Source organism: Mauremys reevesii, linkage group 2, assembly GCF_016161935.1.
Source record: "Mauremys reevesii isolate NIE-2019 linkage group 2, ASM1616193v1, whole genome shotgun sequence".
NCBI classification, from domain to species: Eukaryota; Metazoa; Chordata; order Testudines; family Geoemydidae; genus Mauremys; species Mauremys reevesii.
This window is the reverse complement of record NC_052624.1, coordinates 112,833,869-112,852,657: the sequence shown is the minus strand read 5'-3', so window position 1 is coordinate 112,852,657 and position 18,789 is coordinate 112,833,869.

Sequence of the window (18,789 nt, the reverse complement as noted above, 5' to 3'; positions counted from 1 at the left end):
GCCCCAAGCACGGCAGGCCCGCTGCCTTCGGCGGTTTGCCTGCGGGAGGTCCCCGGTTCCGCGGATTCGGCGGCAGCCTGTGGGAGGTCCGCCAAAGCCATGGGACCAGCGGACCCTCCAGAGACATTCCGCTGAAGGCAGCCTGCCTGCCGCCCTCGCGGTGACTGGCAGAGCGCCCCCCGCGGCTTGCCACCCCAAGCACGCACTTGGTGTGCTGGTGCCTGGAGCTGCCTCTGCTCCCTACCTCATGGTGGGTGGAGGATGGGGATCCATTGGAGAGTGTCACAAGGAGCAGTGCATAATACGAGGTGTTCTATCACGTTTACTCAGATCAGATTATGACCTAATAGAATAGCTGAACTATTCTATTTTATTTGTAGTTTATTATTTGAAATTGTTAAGAGTAGCAAGTACTTAGCTCAGACTGAAGGATTTTCTCTAATTTTTGAGGTCTAAGTGTTTCCTCTTTGTGAGCGACGAGACAATTTAACACACTGTGACAAACAGGAGATGCTTTTGTCTTGCAACAAACTATTTTTGCAAAGAATTTTCATCCCACTTGTTATGATTTCAAGAATCAAACTGGTTTATAGACTCATAGACTTTAAGGTCAGAAGGGACCATTATGATCATCTGTTCTGACCTCCTGCACAATGCAGGCCACAGAATCTCACCCACCCACTCCAGTAACAAACACCTAACCTATGTCTGAGTTATTGAAGTCCTCAAATCGTGGTTTGAAGACCTCAAGCTGCAGAGAATCCTCCAGCAAGAGACCCGTGCCCCATGCTACAGAGGAAGGCAAAAAATCTCCAGGGTGTCTGCCGATCTGCCCTAAAGGAAAATTCCTTCCCGGCCCCAAATATGGCTATCAGTTAAACCCTGAGGATGTGGGCAAGACTCACCAGCCAGGACCCAGGAAAGAATTCTCTGTAGTACCTCAGATCCCATCCCATCTAACATCCCATCACAAACCACTGGGCATACTTACCTGCTGATAATCAAAGATCAATTGCCAAATTAATTGCCAAAAATAGGCTATCCCATCATACCATCCCCTCCATAAACTAATCAAGCTTAGTCTTGAAGCCAGATATGTCTTTTGCCCCACTACTCCCCTTGGAAGGCTGTTCCAGAACTTCACTCCTCTAATGGTTAGAAACCTTCGTCTAATTTCAAGTCTAAACTTTCTAGTGTCGAGTTTATATCCATTTGTTCTTGTGTCCACATTGATACTAAGCTTAAATAATTCCTCTCCCTCCCTAATATTTACCCCTCTGATATATTTATAAAGAGCAGTCATATCCCCCCCTCAACCTTCTTTTGGTTAGGCTAATCAAGCCAAGCTCTTTGAGTCTCCTTTCATAAGATAGGTTTTCCATTCCTTTGATCATCCTAGTAGCCCTTCTCTGTACCTGTTCCAGTTTGAATTCATCCTTCTTAAACATGGGAGACCAGAACTGCACACAGTATTTCAGATGAGGTCTCACCAGTGCCTTGTATAAAGGTACTAATGCCTCCTTATCCTTGCTGGAAATACCTCGCCTGATGCATCCTAAAACTGCATTAGCTTTTTTAACGGCCATATCACATTGGCGGCTCCTAGTCATCCTGTGATCAACCAATACTCCGAGGTCCTTCTCCTCCTGTTACTTCCAACTGATGTGTCCCCAATTTATAACTAAAATAATTGTTATTAATCCCTAAATGCATGACCTTGCACTTTTCACTATTAAATTTCATCCTATTACTATTACTCCAGTTTATAAGGTCATCCAGATCTTCCTGTATGATATCCTGGTCCTTCTCTGTGTTAGCAGTACCTCCCAGCAATACATCCGCAAACTTTATTAGCACATTCCCACTTTTTGTGCCAAGGTCAATAATAAAAAGATTAAATAAGTTTGGTCCCAAAACTGATCCCTTAGGAACTCTACTAGTAACCTCCTTCCAGCCTGACAATTCACCTTTCAGTATGACCCGTTGTAGTCTCCCCTTTAACCAGTTCCTTATCCACCTTTCAATTTTCATATTGATCCCCTTCTTTTCCAATTTAACTAATAATTCCCCATGTGCAACCGTATCAAATGCCTTACTGAAATCAAGGTAAATTAGATCCACTGCATTTCCTTTGTCTAAAAATCTGTTACCTTCTCAAAGAACGAAATCAGGTTCGTGTGGCACGATCTACCTTTTGTAAATCCATGTTGTATTTTGTCCCAAGTAACATTGACCTCAATGTCCTTAACTACTTTCTTCTTCAAAAATTTTTCCAAGACCTTACATACTACAGATGTCAAACTAACAGACCTATAGTTACTCGGATCACTTTTTTCCCCTTTTTTAAAAATAGGAACTATGTTAGCAATTCTCCAGTCATACGGTACAACCCCTAAGTTTACTGATTCGTTAAAAATTCTTGCTAATGGGCTTGCAATTTCATGTGCCAGTTCCTTTAATATTCTTGGTTTAGTCTGAATGGGATTTTCTGAGAGAAACGGTTTTAATGAAATTTCCCCAGCATCTCGATTCCTGGGCTCTATCCCTGCCTCTGGGGGGTTTGTTGTGTGTTAGAAGAGGAGTGAGGACTGGTGGCTTCTCTTTCTGGCTCTGCCACCACCTTGCTGTGTAAGCCCTTGGGTAGGTCACTTCCCTTCTCTGTAGGTCACTTCCCTTCTCTGTACCTCAGGCTCCCCAGCTGTGCAATGGGAACAGGGACAATTCTCCAAGTCTGGGCAGTCATGAGCCTGGGTGGGAAGGAGGATTCACCAAATGAACAAACTACCAAGGGCTCTTTAATCTAGCAGAGAAAGGCATAAGAAGACCCAGTGGTTGGAAACTGAAAAGAGACCAATTCATATTAGAAATAAGGCACACATATTCAAGAGTGAGGATGATTCACCACAGGAACAAACTGCCAAAAGAAGTGGTGGGGATTCTCCATCTCTTGATGTCTTCTAATGAAGACTAGGTGCCTTTTTGGACAGGATCTGTTAAAAAACTAGCTCCTGTGCTGTACAAGGGGCCAGTGATATGCACGGGGTCAGATTAGATGCTTTAATTGTCTCTTCTGGCCATAGAGTCTGGTAATTTATGAAAAACTGTAGCCAACTTGCTTCCTAGAATGAACACTCCTTGAGTGGGTTGATCCACAAGGAGTAGCTCAAACATCCAATATGGCTGGCCAGGCCAGGGGCAGGAGATTAGCCCTGAAGGGGAGGGGTGGGTGTCTCAGTGACATCACAAGGGCCTTTGGCAGGACCCCAGTCTATTGGGCAAAGGTGGTGGGGAGGTGGTGACCTCACAGAGAGATGACATGAGCCAGGAAGGACAAGGGCACAGGATAGGGGCAACCTCGGAGACCCCTCTGGCTTTGCCTCAGCAAGTCTCCTTCTCGAGGTCTCTCCTTGAGGACTGAGAGAGAATTCTGGTTCACATACATGTGAGCGTGAGGAGGAACTTCTTTGGAGTTCTCTCATTTTCTTTTACTGATTTTGCTAGAAAAGAGACATCGTTGTTTAGAAGGTTTAGAGCCTCCTATAGATTTGGAACCTGTTCAGTCTCATCCCTCTGGTGCCAGTTGAATTCTAGGGGTGGAAAACACTAGCTTAAGGTGGCAGAATTTTATTCCCTACCTAGGATTTTGTTCCTTAGAGTCACTGGGGACATTACGGTTTGTCCTTTTGGTTTTCCATTTTCCTCCATCCCTCCCCCCTTTTTCTTTTACTCTTGCTTCTTTTGTCCTTTCCCCTGTTTCCCCTCCCACCATCAGGAACTCTGTGTGTGTGTGTGTGTGGAGTGGGGTAGAGGTAGGGAGTTGCTCTCCATTTCTCATTGTGGACAGCCCTCACAAATAGTTGGGGCTGGAATAGTGCTCTGAGAGCGATCCGCTCTGGTGGTGACCTGGGCCATCTTTGGACCATCTGGCAAGAACTCTGAACCTCCTGCCTCTCAGAGTCTCAGCACTGATTGGGTGAGCACGGGAATATTAAGAGGGAGGAGACTCGGGTCCTTTTGTTCTCTATTAAGACCAAGGAAACAAATCCTAACCGATCATATATTTGATTACTCTTCCTGCTTCTCTCCATTCGTTGTCCGTGAACAGTTCACGATTCTCTCTCTAATGGTCTAATTCTTCCAAAATACTTACTGAATAATTAGGTTTTAATAAAGCCATATGCAAACTAGTAACAAAGGAGTCAGGCCTCACTGTCAGGGACTGTCCCCTGGAAAGCAGTGACTCTGAAAAGGATTTAGGGGGCATAGTGAACAAGCCGCTCAACATGATCTGTCAATGTGAAGCTGTGGTCAAAAAGGTTAAAGCCATCCTTGGATGGATAGAGTAGTGAGTATGGAAAGGGAGGTGATCCAGCACTGGTGAGACTGATGTTGGAATATTGAAGCCAGTTCTTGTGTCCACATCTTGAAAATTATGTTAAAAAACTGGAGGGGGGTGCAGAAAATATTCATATTTGAGTGATGGAGATGATGGCTTATAGTGAGACATTGAAAAAGCTCAATCTGTTTAATTTATACAAACGAAGATTGAGGGGTGAGTTGCTTGACTTCCTGGAGAGAAAATGCTGAGTATGAAAGGGCTCTTTTATCTAGCAGAAAAAGGCATAACAAGACCCCCTGGCTGGAAGCAGAAATCAGCAAAATTCTCATTAGAATAAGACCCAGATTTGTTAGAGGGTGATTCATGATTGGAACAAACTACCAAGAGAACTCATGCATTCTCCATCTCTTGCTGTCTTCTAATGAAGACAAGATGCCTTTCTGGAAGATGCTGTAGTCCAAAAAAAAAACAAAAAAACCCAGAAACCCCAAACCCCAGCTCTTCAGACATACAAGAGGCCTAGGATAAGCAGGGAGTTAGATTAGATGCTCTAATCATCCCTTCTGGCCACACAGTCTACTAATTTATGAAAACCTGGGTCTCTCATGGAGAGCAGCCTCTGATATTTTACTATGTAACCTGCTTGATCCCCACAATGAAGAGTCATTTAATGGGGCGAGTCAGGGGAAGCAGCTCAAACACCCGAAGGGGCTGGACAGGGAAGGACATCAGCGCTGCAGGGAAAGGATGAGTTTGGCAGTGACATCACAGGAGCCTTTGGCAGGGCCTCAGGGTATTGGGCAAAGGTGGTTTGGAGGTGGTGACCTCACATGACACCCTGACATGAGCCAGGTAGGACAGGGATGCAGGGCAGGGGCATCCTCAGAGACCCCTGTGACTTTTCTGTAGCAAGTCTCCTTCTCGAGATCTCTCCTTGAGGACTGAGAGAGAATTCAGGTAAACATACGTGAGTGCGAGGAGGACCCTCTTCGGAGTTTTCTCCTTTCCTTTTCTAGCTAAATAGGTAAAACGTCTCTGTTTAGAAGGTAAGGACCTCACAGAGGTTTGGAACCTGTTCGGTATGAGCCATCTGGTGCCGGCTGAATTCCAGGCACAGCAAACACTAGATTGAGGTGCCAGAATTTTATTCCCTTTCCGTGGTGACCTGTGCCATTCTTTGGGCTCTCTGGTGAGAACCCTCACCCTCCTGCCCCTCAGTCTCTACCCCGATTGGCTGAGCAGGGGGTTATTGACAGGGAGGAGACTCAGGTCCTTGTTGTTCTCTTTTAAGACCAAGTGAGTAAGTCATAACCAATTATATGTTTGACGAATGTTGATGCTTCTCTCCATTAATTGTCTCTGAGCAGTACTAACATTCTAGTTCTTCTAAATTACTTGCTAAATTACCTCAGGTTCCCCTGCTGTCCAATGGGAACAGGGACAATTCTCAAACTCTGGGCAGTCGTGAGCCTGGGTGAGATAAGGGGCAAAAGATCCTTGTGAAGGAGGAAGGGGAGTTTCACAGTGTTTAGCATCAAGGAATTCTAAACTTTGCTAAAATGTCTAGTCTGCGGAAACAAGAAGTGGTCGGGGCCGAATTTTAACCATTGTCTTTTTTAAAGCCCATTCAGGGATATGAGTCCCACTCTTTTAGGTACCTGGGGTTCTTGGCCAGCAGTACAGAAGAGGTTCCTGCCTCCATTTTTGTGGCCTTAATAAACCAGGTGCTGTGCCCCAGTTCTCCTTTGAGATCCCCCCGAAAGAACATCTTCCCATCCATTAACAAGTCAGGACCTATCTTTTAAAAGTGGACAAAAGAGAATCTGAGACTTACAGACTAGCTAGCCTCACTTCCATACCTGGAAAGATACTGGAACACATTATTAAACCATCAGTTTGTCAGCACCTACAGGATAATTTGGTTCTTAGGACTAGTGAGCACGGATTTGTCAAGGACTATCATTCCAAATCAATCCTGTTTCCTTCTTTGACGGGGTTACGGGCCTAGTGGAGGTGGGTAAACAGTAGATGTGATCTATCTTGGGGTATGTCTACACTACGGGATTATTCCGATTTTACAGAAACCGTTTTTTTTAAACAGATTGTATAAAGTTGAGTGCACGCGGCCACACTAAGCACATTAATTTGGCGGTGTGCGTCCATGTACCAAGGCTAGTGTCGATTTCCGGAGCATTGCACTGTGGGTAGCTCTCCTGTAGCTATCCCATAGTTCCTGCAGTGTCCCCTGCCCATTGGAATTCTGGGTTGAGATCCCAATGCATGATGGGGCAAAAACAGTGTTGCAGGTGATTCTGGGTAAATGTCATCACTCAATCCTTCCTCCGTGAGAGCAACAGCAGACAATCATTTCACGCCCTTTTTCCCTGGATTGCCCTGGCAGACGCCATAGCATGGCAACCATGGAGCCTGTTTTGCCTTTTGTCACTGTCACTGTATGTGTACTGGATGCTGCTGACAGACGCGGTACTGCAGTGCTACACAGCAGCATTCATTTGCCTTTGCAAGGTAGCAGAGACATTTACCATCCCTATTGCACTGTCTGCCACTGTAAATTGGCGATGAGATGATGGTTATCAGTCATTTTGCACCATTTGCATTTGGAAATTGGCGATGACGGTTATCAAGCCTTTTGTATCGTCTGCTGCTGTCATGGGTGCTCCTGGCTGGCCTCGCTGAGGTCGGCCGGGGGCGCATGGACAAAAATGGGAATGACTCCTCGGGTCATTCCCTTCTTTATGTTTTGTCTAAAAATAGAGTCAGTCCTGCCTAGAATAAGGGGCAAGTGTAGTAGAGAACCAGAGAGCACAGCTGCTCCGGGTCAGAGCCCCAGAGATCCCACAGAAATGATGAGCTGCATGCCATTCTAGGGGGTGCCCCTGCAACATCCCCACCCGTTGCTTCCCTCCTCCCCCAACCCTCCTGGGCTACCATGGCAATGTCCCCCCATTTGTGTGATGAACTAATAAAGAATGCAGGAATAAGAAACACTGAGTTTTTAGTGAGATAAAATGAGGGGGAGGCAGCCTCCTGCTGCTATGATGAGGACAGTTACCAAGCCTTCTGTACCGTCTGCCGGGAATGACCGGGAGTCATTCCCATTTTTACCCAGGCGCCCCCAGCCGACCTCACTGAGGCCAGCCAGGAGCACTCACAGGCTGATGATGACAATGGATACCAGTCATTTTGCACTGTCTGCCGCTGGGAAGGGGATGCTGGTATTCAGCGCTGCAGCACCCCGTCTACCAGCAGCATGCAGTAGACATAGGGTGACACTGAAAAAAGGCGAGAAATGATTTTTTCCCCTTTCTTTTGGGCAGGGGGAAGGGTGTAAATTGAATACATACACCCTGAAACACCCGGGAAAATGTTTTTGACCCTTCAGGCATTGGGAGCTCAGCCAAGAATGCAAATGCTTTTCAGAGACTGCGGGGACTGTGGGATAGCTGGAGTCCTCAGTACCCACTCACTCCCTCCCTCCCTCCCTCCCTCCATGAGCGTTCATTTGATTCTTTGGCTTTCTGTTATGCTTGTGACGCAGCACTGTGCTGAGTCCCTGCTATGGACTCTGTCTATCATAGCCTGGAGATTTTTTCAAATGCTTTGTCATTTTGTCTTCTGTAACGGAGCTCAGCTAGAACAGATTTGTCTCCTCATACAGCGATCAGATCCAGTATCTCCCGTACGGTCCATGCTGGAGCTCTTTTTGGATTTGTGACTGCATCGCCAGCCGTGCTGATCAGAGCTCCACTCTGGGCAAACAGGAAATGAAATTCAAAAGTTCGCAGGGCTTTTCCTGTTTACCTGGCCAGTGCATCCGAGTTCAGATTGCTTTCCAGAGTGGTCACAATGGTGCACTGTGGGATACCGCCCGGAGGCCAATACCGTCGAATTGCGGCCACACTAACCCTAATCCGACATGGCAATACCGATTTCAGCACTACTCCCCTCATCAGGGAGGATTACAGAAATTGGTTTAAAGAGCCCTTTATATTGATATAAAGGGCTTCGTTGTGTGGAAGGGTGCAGGGTTAAATCGGTTTAACGCTGCTAAATTTGGTTTAAACGCGTAGTGTAGACCAGGCCTTGGTGTCAATAAGGCATTTGACACAGTCCCGTAGGACATTCTCACAAGCAAACTAGGGAAATGTGGTCTAGATGCAATTGGTATAATGTGGGTGCACAGCTGGTTGAAAGCCCGTACTCCAAGAGTCCAGCTGTGGGAGGGAGTGTGCAGCAGTGGTTAGTGAAGGGGCCTGGAAATAAGGACTGCTGGGTCCCAGCCATGCCTCTGACACTTGGTGTGACCCTGAGGCAGTAGTTTCCCCTGCCCAGGCCTGCTTCTCACCAGTAGGGTTGGGGTCCTGTCCCTACAGCCCAGGGCATTGGGAGGCTCCAGGAAGGTGTGTAAAGTGCCGGGATGTCAGGAGTTGAGAGGCGCTGTCACCCCCGCACTAGGGCAGTGTTCTGCACCCACCGCTGCTGGCTAAGTTTCTTCATCCTGTGGCAATAAGACAGACTCTTGTTTTCACAGCCAGTCGATCACCCAGTGTCATCACCCTGCCTGCTGGCTGGGCAGGGTAACTCGTCAGGTCACCGCCCTCTCCAGCCTGCCTTGGGCTTGGGGAGTGAGGAGGAGGGCGAGGGACAGCTGGCAACCCTGAACATCCGACATCCCTGGCTAATTGTCTCTCTCTCCCCTAACCCCACGCCTAGTGGGTGCAGGATGAGGCCCAGCAGCTCATGTTCCTGCACGCCATCCACCCCACGTGTCTCACTGCACAGCAGAGAGGGCAGGACACGCTGGAGCCGCACTGCTGCAAGGCAGCTGTGGTGGAGAGGATTGTGGTGAGACACAGCGCCACCCGGCAGCTGGAGGGAGGACAGAGACATGGAGGGGCAGGGGTCTCCCCGGGCCAATGGATGGGGGATGGCTGGTGCTGGAGGGGCAGCTCAGGGCAGGGATTGCTGGGGCTGAAGATTGGGGAGAAGAGATGGGAGAAATTCTGAGCTTGGTCACCAGTGGGCAGGAATCGGAGGAGCGGGAGGCAGGGGGGGAGATCCTGCTGGCTGTGTGGGGCGCTGGCTGTGTAATCTCCTCACTGGGAAGTGTCAGTGAGGCCCAAATCTCACACGCTCCTTTGTCTCCTTTGGGTCTCACAGGAGCTCATTGAGGAGCTGCCTGATAACTCTCCACCCGGCGGCGTCCTCACTAACTCCCTGATTACTGTGAGCAACCTCAGGTACTGAGACCCTCCCGTCCAGTTCCCCTAACCCCGGTGCTGCTCTGGCCCAGGGCTGGGAGTCACTGCTCCTCCCACTCCCAGGTCACCTCCCAAGGGTGGCTCCGTGGCAGAGGTGGTGGGAAGGTTCCCTCTCTCCAGGCTGCGCTGTTCTTTTCATTCCAGTAACATTGCAATGGCTTTGGGGAGAGACTCACTCCCAGGATCAGATACAGGAGGGGCAGCAGGATCCAGAGAACAGGCGCTATTCCTGCCCTGCCACTGTCTGTCTGGGAAACCTTGGCCTTATCATTCCCTGGCTCGGTGCCTCAGTTTCCATTCTTGCCAGCCTCTGCCTAGTCCCCTGCAGTTTCATGTCCACGTTGGTGCCAGTCCCACCCCCGCACTGCACAGTCGAATGCCAGGTCCTCTCTCTTGCTAGCACCATGACACCTATCCTGGAGCCAGAGCTGCAGATGCACCTCCTGTGAGCTGCCCTGCATGCCGTCTTCACCCTAGACACGGAGAAGGACACCACCCAAGTCCAGGTAGATCATGCTAAAGTCATGGATTGAAGAGCCAGCTGTTATTCTGCCACAAATCCTTGCTAATTGCCCACAGTGGGATGTGAATGAGAGAGGCCAGGATATGTGTTTGGGGGTCTCACCAGTGCTTCCCAGAGACCCCTCTTCCCATCCTGTGGCAGGTGTAGCCCCAGATTCCCTAACTCTGACCCATGGCTCTCCCTTGCTTTGCAGGATCTGCATAGGGTCTTGCCAGACCTCCTAGACACCATGCTGGGGAAGCTGCTGGCGGAGTCCCCAGACACCGACAGGCTCCACTACATCTTGGAGGTGAGCCCCATGAGAGGGGAGGGGGCAATTTTACCTTAACTCTTAGATCCATTTTCCAGCCTATCCTCCTAGCTGGGCCCCCAGTGGGCCGTCCTTGGTCAGGGCAGTCAGTGCAATGCAGTGTCAGGTCCTTCCTCCTGGAAGGACAGAGGAAGGAGCTGGGACTTCAAGCCAGAGCTCTGCCTGGTTCTGTTGAGCACTAACCTCAGCGCCTCTGGCTGACTTGGGGAGTGAGAGTCTGAACCCCTCCTGTGATATCCAGAAGATGGTCCTCAGAGAAGAGTCACAGGGTCCTTCCTAGAGAAACAGGAGGACCCCAGAGAATCAGCCCTTCTCTCTGATGGGCCCTGAGATTCCTGGGGGGATTGTGCTCACACTCAGTCCCTTCACTCAACCAAGGACTTGGGAGGCAGGAGGGGTCTGTCTCCTTCCTGGTGAGCTGTTCAGGAATCAGGAGTTCAGGGAGGATGGGACCAGCCCCGACACCGAGCATTGTCCCAATCCAGAGAGACAATGACAAATTGTGACCTGCAGGATACAAGCATTGTCTTAGGGGCAACAATCCCCTTCTAAAGCTCTGTGATCAATGAATCAGATATTCCACCCCGCACACAATGTCTCAGCCCCCTGGGAATGGGGACGGGCTCATTAGCACAACACATGCACCTGCCCATTGATCTTGAGCTGTCTCCTTTCCCCACAGCACAAGAACTACTGGATCATGTTCAGGGTGTGTCAAGAGAGAGCCAGGGCCATTAGGAGCAGCACGGCCCTGCTCAGATCCACCATCACCCTCCCTGAGTTTGACGTAAGTGGCCTCTGACCCCAGCTTCCTGACTCCAGGCGTAGGTGGGCTGGCTCCAATGGGCTGTAGGATCTGCTGCTGCAGGGGCTGTGGGTTAGGAGTGTTCCTCTTGGGGAGGCAGAGTCAGAGCAGAGAATGAGCCTGGATTGAGTCAAGTTCTTCTTGTCCTGGTTCATTGGTGACTCTGGGCTTTTAAGGGGACCATGCTCCAGATTCATGCCTTCCTGTCATCCTGGAGCAGCTGGGGAAGCAAATCCTTATAGAGGGCCCTGCCCACATCCTTGTGCTCCAGGCTCCCTTGCGGGCAGAGAAAATGAAGGGTTTAGCTCTAGCTCCTATCCTCTAGGACTGATGGGTGATGGCGACTGACCGGGCAGGGCTGAGGCACATGGGTGGGGGAAGCTTGTCCTGCTACTGGCAGGGCTGGGTCCACTCTAGAGAGAACGGGTGGATTCAGTCAGCAGGGGCTACTGACCTGCCCCATTCACCATGGCTGCCATCCTGTGGCTTCAGCATTAGTCACTGGGGTGACTTGGGGAAAGGTCTCAACCTCCCCACACCCCACTTGACTGCTGCCAGAATCCCTCCTGTCCCATCCCCTCCCACCCAGCCCCGTCCCTGCCCAACCAGGGTGGGGGTGGAGGATGGGGTTCTAAAGAACTTGAGCTGCGGTTTGGAGGTGGAACAGCTGTCAGGGGCACTGATGGGGAGGTGGCAGGAGCTCACCCTATAATGAGGGGGGTGGCACTGGAGGTCACTAGATAGGATGACAAGACTCCATGCTGGGGGTGAATCCATCCCTCAGAGGTGGGCAGGTGCTGGGTTGAAATGCTGCTGGGTCCAGGTGCCCTTAATTTCCCCTGATTCCTGGGGGGTGTCTGAGTCTCTGACAGGTTCTCGTTCCCCTGCAGCAGGAGGACGTCACAGCCAACGTGATGCGCCAGCTCCGCATCATCCGGCACTTGCGCCAGGTCCCCTAGGCGCTGCAGGGGCGGTGCCTGTGAAGAGTCCAGGAATTCCTGCTTCCTGCTGCAGGTACTGCTCTGAAATGGGGCCCCCTGGCACTCAGAGAAACTCTCTCCCCTCTCTATGGAGCAGGGTCCTTCCCTCTGCCCCGCAAATTCCTTCATCTGGGGCAGGAGCTCTTTCCCTCAATCACTCCCATTCCCCTCCCCCCTTTCCTTGGCCTGACCCCCATCCCATTCCCCCTGCTCCCAGGCAGAGCTCTCCCTGCCCCATGTGGTGCAGAAGGGCCTTTGGGTCAGGGCCACAGTCCCTAGCCCCACTGAAGCTCGGAAAGCTCCACTTTTGAGGAGGTGGGGATGGGACAGAGGCTCAGGGCCAGCTTCACCTCCTGCCATTTATTCTCCCCTTGGCCCTTCTATGGGGTCTCAGGGTGTGAAATGAATAGGAGCCGCCTTCCCAGCTCTCTTCCAGGCCCTGAGATCTGGCACAGCCTCCCAGACGGGCACATCATGCAGCTGAGCCACCTCGGGGGGCAGTGGGAACAGGTCACTTCATCCCATCAAACCAAGCAGTGCTGGGTCTCAAAGAGGCTGAGATGGAAGAGCCTGCTCCCTCATGGAGGTAAGAGCCATTTACTCCTTGGGGCGTGTGGGTCTCTTGGGGGAGAAATGGGATCCCCGATGCATAGCTTGGCTGGGAGCTTCCCCTGTCCCTGGCTCCCAGCTCTGGGACAGAGATGTCTCCATCATTGTTCCATCCTGGTTTTGTTCCTAGGAAGGGGCTCCCCAGAGACGTGCTTAAACCTGAACTCCTGAGAGCGTTTCCAGCAGGACGCTCCAGCCCCTCGAGCATGAAGAGAACATCAGGTAATCTCGTTCACATGGTATCTCCGGTCTCCAGCTCCATTTCCTGCAGCAGGGCAAACAAGCCCAGCAGCTACCAGAATCCCAACTCTTTGACCTCCTTCCGCTCAGCAGTGGGGTTTCTCCAGCTCCCACACTACACCTGTCAGCCTCTGAATGATGAAGGGCCTGAATGTCAGAGTCAACAGAACAAGCAAACTCCAGTTCCAGGCAGTAGGGCCTGTGTGTACTCAGCCCCTCTGGAAACCAGGTCTGAAATGGGGAGCAAGGACCCCAGCCCAGTAACAGTAGGAGTGGGCAGAGCAGGCCTGTACCAGGATGCTTTCCCCTGGGCTGCACAGCCGAGGGCTTAGCCAAGCTGATTACAGAATGAGCCCTAACTGAGAGGCACCATGTACCTCCCCCTAAAGAGCCAGACTTCAGTGGTGATCCGTGAGGGTCAATGGAAGTCTTGGTTGCTGAAGGAAGTTCTGTCCTCCCAAGCGGGTGTATCGAGGTACCAAGCTGGTCACTGGATTTCCCACTTCAGTTCCAGGGACTGGTTAAGCAGCCAAAGCAGGTCTAGGGGTTTCTCCAGCAGCTCCTAGAAAACCAACAGAAGCAGAAGGAAGTGCAGGCAGAGCTACAGACACAGCAGGAGGAATACCTGTGAGAGATCCTGCAAAGGGAAATCAACCCAGGGTCTGCTATGCCCATGGACAAAAAGAGCAGATGTGGAGAGCATGCCTGGGCTGTGCTGAGAAGGTTAGCCCAGGAGAACAGGGCATGAGAAAGTGTACAAGTGTGGCCTAATGCCAAGATGGGGACAAGAGTTCTTTGTTTTGGTGCAGAGAACAGGCCATATCAAAACACAGGCCTGCTTAGGAAATTGCTGAGTGGCAAAAGGAGGGGCCAGGGCCCCAAGAAGGTAGAAAGAAAGGAGAAGGTGTCCTCTGGCACAAACCCACGTGAGGCAGGCAACGTGGAGGTGGAAGGGATGGCCGTGGACCTTACAGACCCTCCACCAACACACCCTGTCAGGTGCTGCAGGGAGGTGAAGGATGAAATGGTTGGTACAGAGATGAAGCAGACTGAAATAGGGACAAACACAAGGGTGGAGCAGTCCATGGTGGGTTCTCAGACCCTGATGGAAACGGTTTTGGGGGATGCAGTAGCAAAAAGGCTACAGAAGAAGCTAATGGCTTCAGAACAGGCTCTGCAAGCAGCTGTTAATGAGAATGAGTGGCTGCAGGAAGAGCGTTGGGATACTGCAGAAGGGAAGGATTGCCTCTTAATTCTGGTGAGCGAGCTGGCAGGGGAGCTGGAGATACTGTGAGTGCAGCCTGTACAAGGGTAGGACTGGTTCTCCCATGGTCTCTAAGGAAGGGGACGTACAAGGCCATAGAAAGGGCTACCAAGGCCAGCAAGGGCAGGCCAAGCCAAAGCCAGGGGTTTTACATTAGCCCTGGGGAGGCCTGGAAATAAGAGACTGGATGATCCACGTTTCCATTGTGTTCTGCTACCTGCAGAGGTGAAAGTAAGCCAGCACGCCCCTGTATGGTGTCCCGGCAAGAGCCGATGCACCACACTGAGGCGGATTGGCTTCCCCTGGCAGCAATTTAATGGGCCTGGGGCTCACAGCAGCAGCTGGAGCCCTGGGTCCTTTAAAGTGCCTCCAGAGCCCTGGGGAAGTGGCGGCAGGGCTCCAGTGGCTATTTAAAGGATCTGGAGCTGTGGCAGCTGCTACTGCCCCGGCCCTTAAAATAGCCGCGGGAGACCCACCACCACCATCTCCCCAGGGCTCCGGCAGCAGGGCTCCAGGGACGATTTAAAGGGTCCAGGGCTCCAGTAGTCACTACCACCCCAGGCCCTTTAAATCATCCCCGGAGCCTGCTGGAGCCCTGGGGTAGCGGCGGCGGGGCTCTGGCCGCGATTTAAGGGGCCAGAGGCTCCTGGCTGCCACTACTGCAGCGGAGCCCTGAGCCTTTTAAAGCTCCACCAGAGGCTGGGCCCCCCTCCGATGGTGATTTAAAGGACATGGGACTCCACTATGGTAGCAGCAGGTGGAGCCCCGGGCCCTTAAAATCACCCCCAGGGCTCCCAGCCTCTGCAGCTGGTAGCTCCGGGGGTGATTTAAAGGGCCAAGGGCTCCCCGCTGCTGCTACCACAGCCCCAGCCCCGGGCCCTTTAAATCCTGATGTCAAGTGCCTGGGGTTTAAAGGCCACGCCTCTTCCGGTTGAGGCCCCGCCCCCCTGCTAAGGACTCCGGAGTACCGATAAGTCCTTTAAGTTACTTTCACCCCTGGCTACCTGAGAGCCATTGGGCCACCTGTGGTCAGAGCAGTCAGTGCAGAGCAGTGTTTAACCAGTTACCAACCCATGAGAGGACATTATGATGTACCTGTATGGCACAATAATTCTGCATTGAATCAGTTGATTCAATTGCTAATTCTTTGGGTTTCAGACCCTCTGTTCTCCCCCCTGGGGTGACAGAACCCTGATTGTCACATCTGTCTTTCAGGCTCTGTCTCAGCCTCTCACAGAGATGTATCCTGAAGCCAGCCCAGCTCAGGGAGAAGTGGGGACAGGTGATCTCCTCCTGTCAAACCAAGCAACATGGGTCTCATTGAGGCTCAGATGGAAGATCCCATGCATCTCCTGGAGGTAAGAACTGTTCACTCTTCCTGCCACTTGGGGCTCTTGCAACAAACAGGGGTCTCCTGCTACATACCTGGTTGGGAGCTTTCACTATCCTTGGATCCCAGCCCTGGTACAGAGACCTATTTCTCATCATGATATCCTCATTTTATTCTCAGAGGATGCGTCCAGAGGAGACTGTTTTCTGCAGGAGGTTTGAATGGGGAGAGATCACTCACTGTCACGACCACAGGGTCCTTCAATCCAGACCTGCAGGGTTCATGGGAGCAGCTGCACTCCAACCCTCCACCTGGAAGCCTGCTGAAAATTGCTTACCTAGGACTCATGAAGTTCAGCCCCAGTCTGAGGCTCCACTCCTGAGGTTCTAGTGGAGGAGTCCCAGAGAAGCTAATTGGCCCTCTGGCCCTGCTTACGGCAGCAGCAGGAAAAGGAAGCTGACTGAACACCAGGGCTGCTCCCTGTTCTGGACCGTATGCTGCCTCTTTCTGCTGCTGCTCCCCTGGCTTGATTTCCTGGCATCTGATTTGTGGTTGTGATCGCAAGTTTGTCTTGTCCTTCTGATCTTCCTGTATCCTGACCCAGCTGACTCTCGACTCCTGTCATTTGAGTGTGGACTCTGGCTCTGACCAGTAGGTCTGGCTGCCCTTGACCCAGCCGTGACATTGAATTTTGTACAATTTCTCCAATGCCTTTTTTTGCTGTCCAGCAAGAGACACCAGTACCTTGGCTCCCAAAGTCCTGCTTGCCTGCTATTCAAGGGCTGAGGGGTAGTGCTCATATTTCCCCCCCACACTCCAACCCCAGCTGCTTTTCCTATGGGAATCTCCCTAGAGCAGAGGAGAAATCTCCTCTTCTCTTAGGATCAGTCCCAGCAGTAATTCCACCCACCCGGGCCTCAGCTCAGCTACTTTGTTTACCTGGGATCAGGGACCACTTTTGAAGCCCTTAGCATGTGGGTGGAGGTGGGAGCAGAGGTTGAACCTCCAGCAGTTTCCACCAATGAACACCACCTTGTCTTTCTATGGTCCGACTAGGGCTCACCATCCATCTTGGAGCTGAACACCAGATGGGAGCTGATAGATTGTCCTTGGTGGCCCATGTTCTTGTGTGGGATGGAGCTGTGTGCCATAGAGGGCCAGGAGAAGATGCACCAGCACATGGCCAGGACCAGGCTAAACAATCTGTAATGGTAGATGAGTCAAACCATGGCCACATACAGATACCTTGGGCATCCATGGGGACTGAATCTGGGCCCTTCGCTGCCAAGAGCACAACTCACTCCAACTTGAGTCATTACGGTAGTGACCCCTGCCAGCCCCTCTGAGGGGGGTCAGTATTATCTCTGTTAGCTGGCGCATGGGGATAAAAAGCAACTGATTGCAAGGTCACCCACAACGTCACTGAGCAAGGCAGGACTGAAGCACAGCCCTGATAACATTGCAGCTCCAACCACTAGACCACACCCATTTCCAAAGCCAGAGAACCCCAGGAGACCTGACTCTGACAGCTAGGCCTTAAATGACAAGACCAACCTCCTTCCCCCTCAGGAAGCCATAGAAGGGACCATCTGCTGAGCTCCCCTTTGCAATGCCACTGCCAGAGACCATTGCTAGTGGGTGCCAGGTGCCTGAGCAGGGAACTCCTTGAGAGATTCCTAGAGACTCACAGGTATTTCACTGTGACCCTCTGGGAGCCGTGGAAAGAGAGCTGCATTGAAGAGACTCTCCTGCTCTAACAAAGGGTTTCTATTTTCCTAGAGAGTCAGCCAGTGAGGCCAGTTTGCAGAATGTGGAAGAGCTGTTTGGCGATGGGTTGGGGGATTCACCATGTAGGGAGCAGCAACTGCAGTGCCTGGGGTCCCCATGGGCCAAGGCTCCATTCCTGACACTCCAGGCTAATCTCCCACTGCTCTCAGGGGGCTTTGGCTTTAGGTGCTGGGCCTGGGTGCCTAGAGAAAAGACTCCAGTATTTCTATCAGGCTGCTCAATGGCAAATGCAGACATCCACAGAAGTGAAGAAGAATGGAAGTGAAAGAGTAAAGCTGGACCATCCCCTGAGCTGCTGCAATCAAGTGAGCACAGCCAGGGAGAGAAGAGGGAGATCTCGAAGGTGGCTGGCGGCTGCAGGGAGGAAAAGCAGTTTGAGAGCCAGGAGAATAGAAAAAATAGTTAATGATGAATACTGCAGGCTTTGTGTTGTGTGGTGAAGGGTTAACAGTGGGTCTCTTTACTATCACACTAAACTTTAAAATAGCTGTATACGATGAAAGGGCAGGTCTATAAAGGTAAGAGGTCACTCTAGGGGCTTGAAGTCCCAGATTCTGTCGCTATTGCCTGCTTCTACCAGCGGATCTCAACCCACCAAATCCCTGAGATGGTAGCAGTAGTGAGCTCTTGTCCTCTATTTCTGGACTAGCCACCAGCTTATACAGGGTAAACCCATAAATTTTTCACCCTCTATAACATTGATAGAGAGATATGCACAGTTGTTTGCTCCCCCAGGTATTAATACATACTCTGAGTTAATTAACAAGTAAAAAGTGATTTTATTAAATACAGAAAGTAGGATTTAAGTGGTTCCAAGTAGTGATAGACAGAACAAAGTAAGTCACCAAGCAAAATAAAATAAAACGTGCAAATTTATGTCTAATCAAACTGAATGCAGATAATCTCACCCTCAGAGATGCTTCAGATGCTTTTTTCCTCAGACTGGACACCTTCCAGGCCTGGGCACAATTCTTTCCCCTGGTACAGCTCTTGTTTCAGCTCAGGTGGTAGCTAGGGGATTCTTCATGATGGCTTCTTCCCTCCCTTTGTTCTGTTCCACCCCTTTATATATTTTTTGCATAAGGCAGGAATCCTTTGTCCCTCTCTGTGTTCCCACCCCCTCCTTCTCAATGGAAAGACACCAGGTTAAAGATGGATTCCAGTTCAGGTGACATGATCATATGTCACTGCAAGACATCGTTACCCACCTGCCAGCACACACCTATACACAAAGAGAAAATAACAAACCAGTAACCACTTTGTCTGTTCTCTGGCCACCACACTTAAAACTCACTTAAAAATCACTACCAGTACCTCTC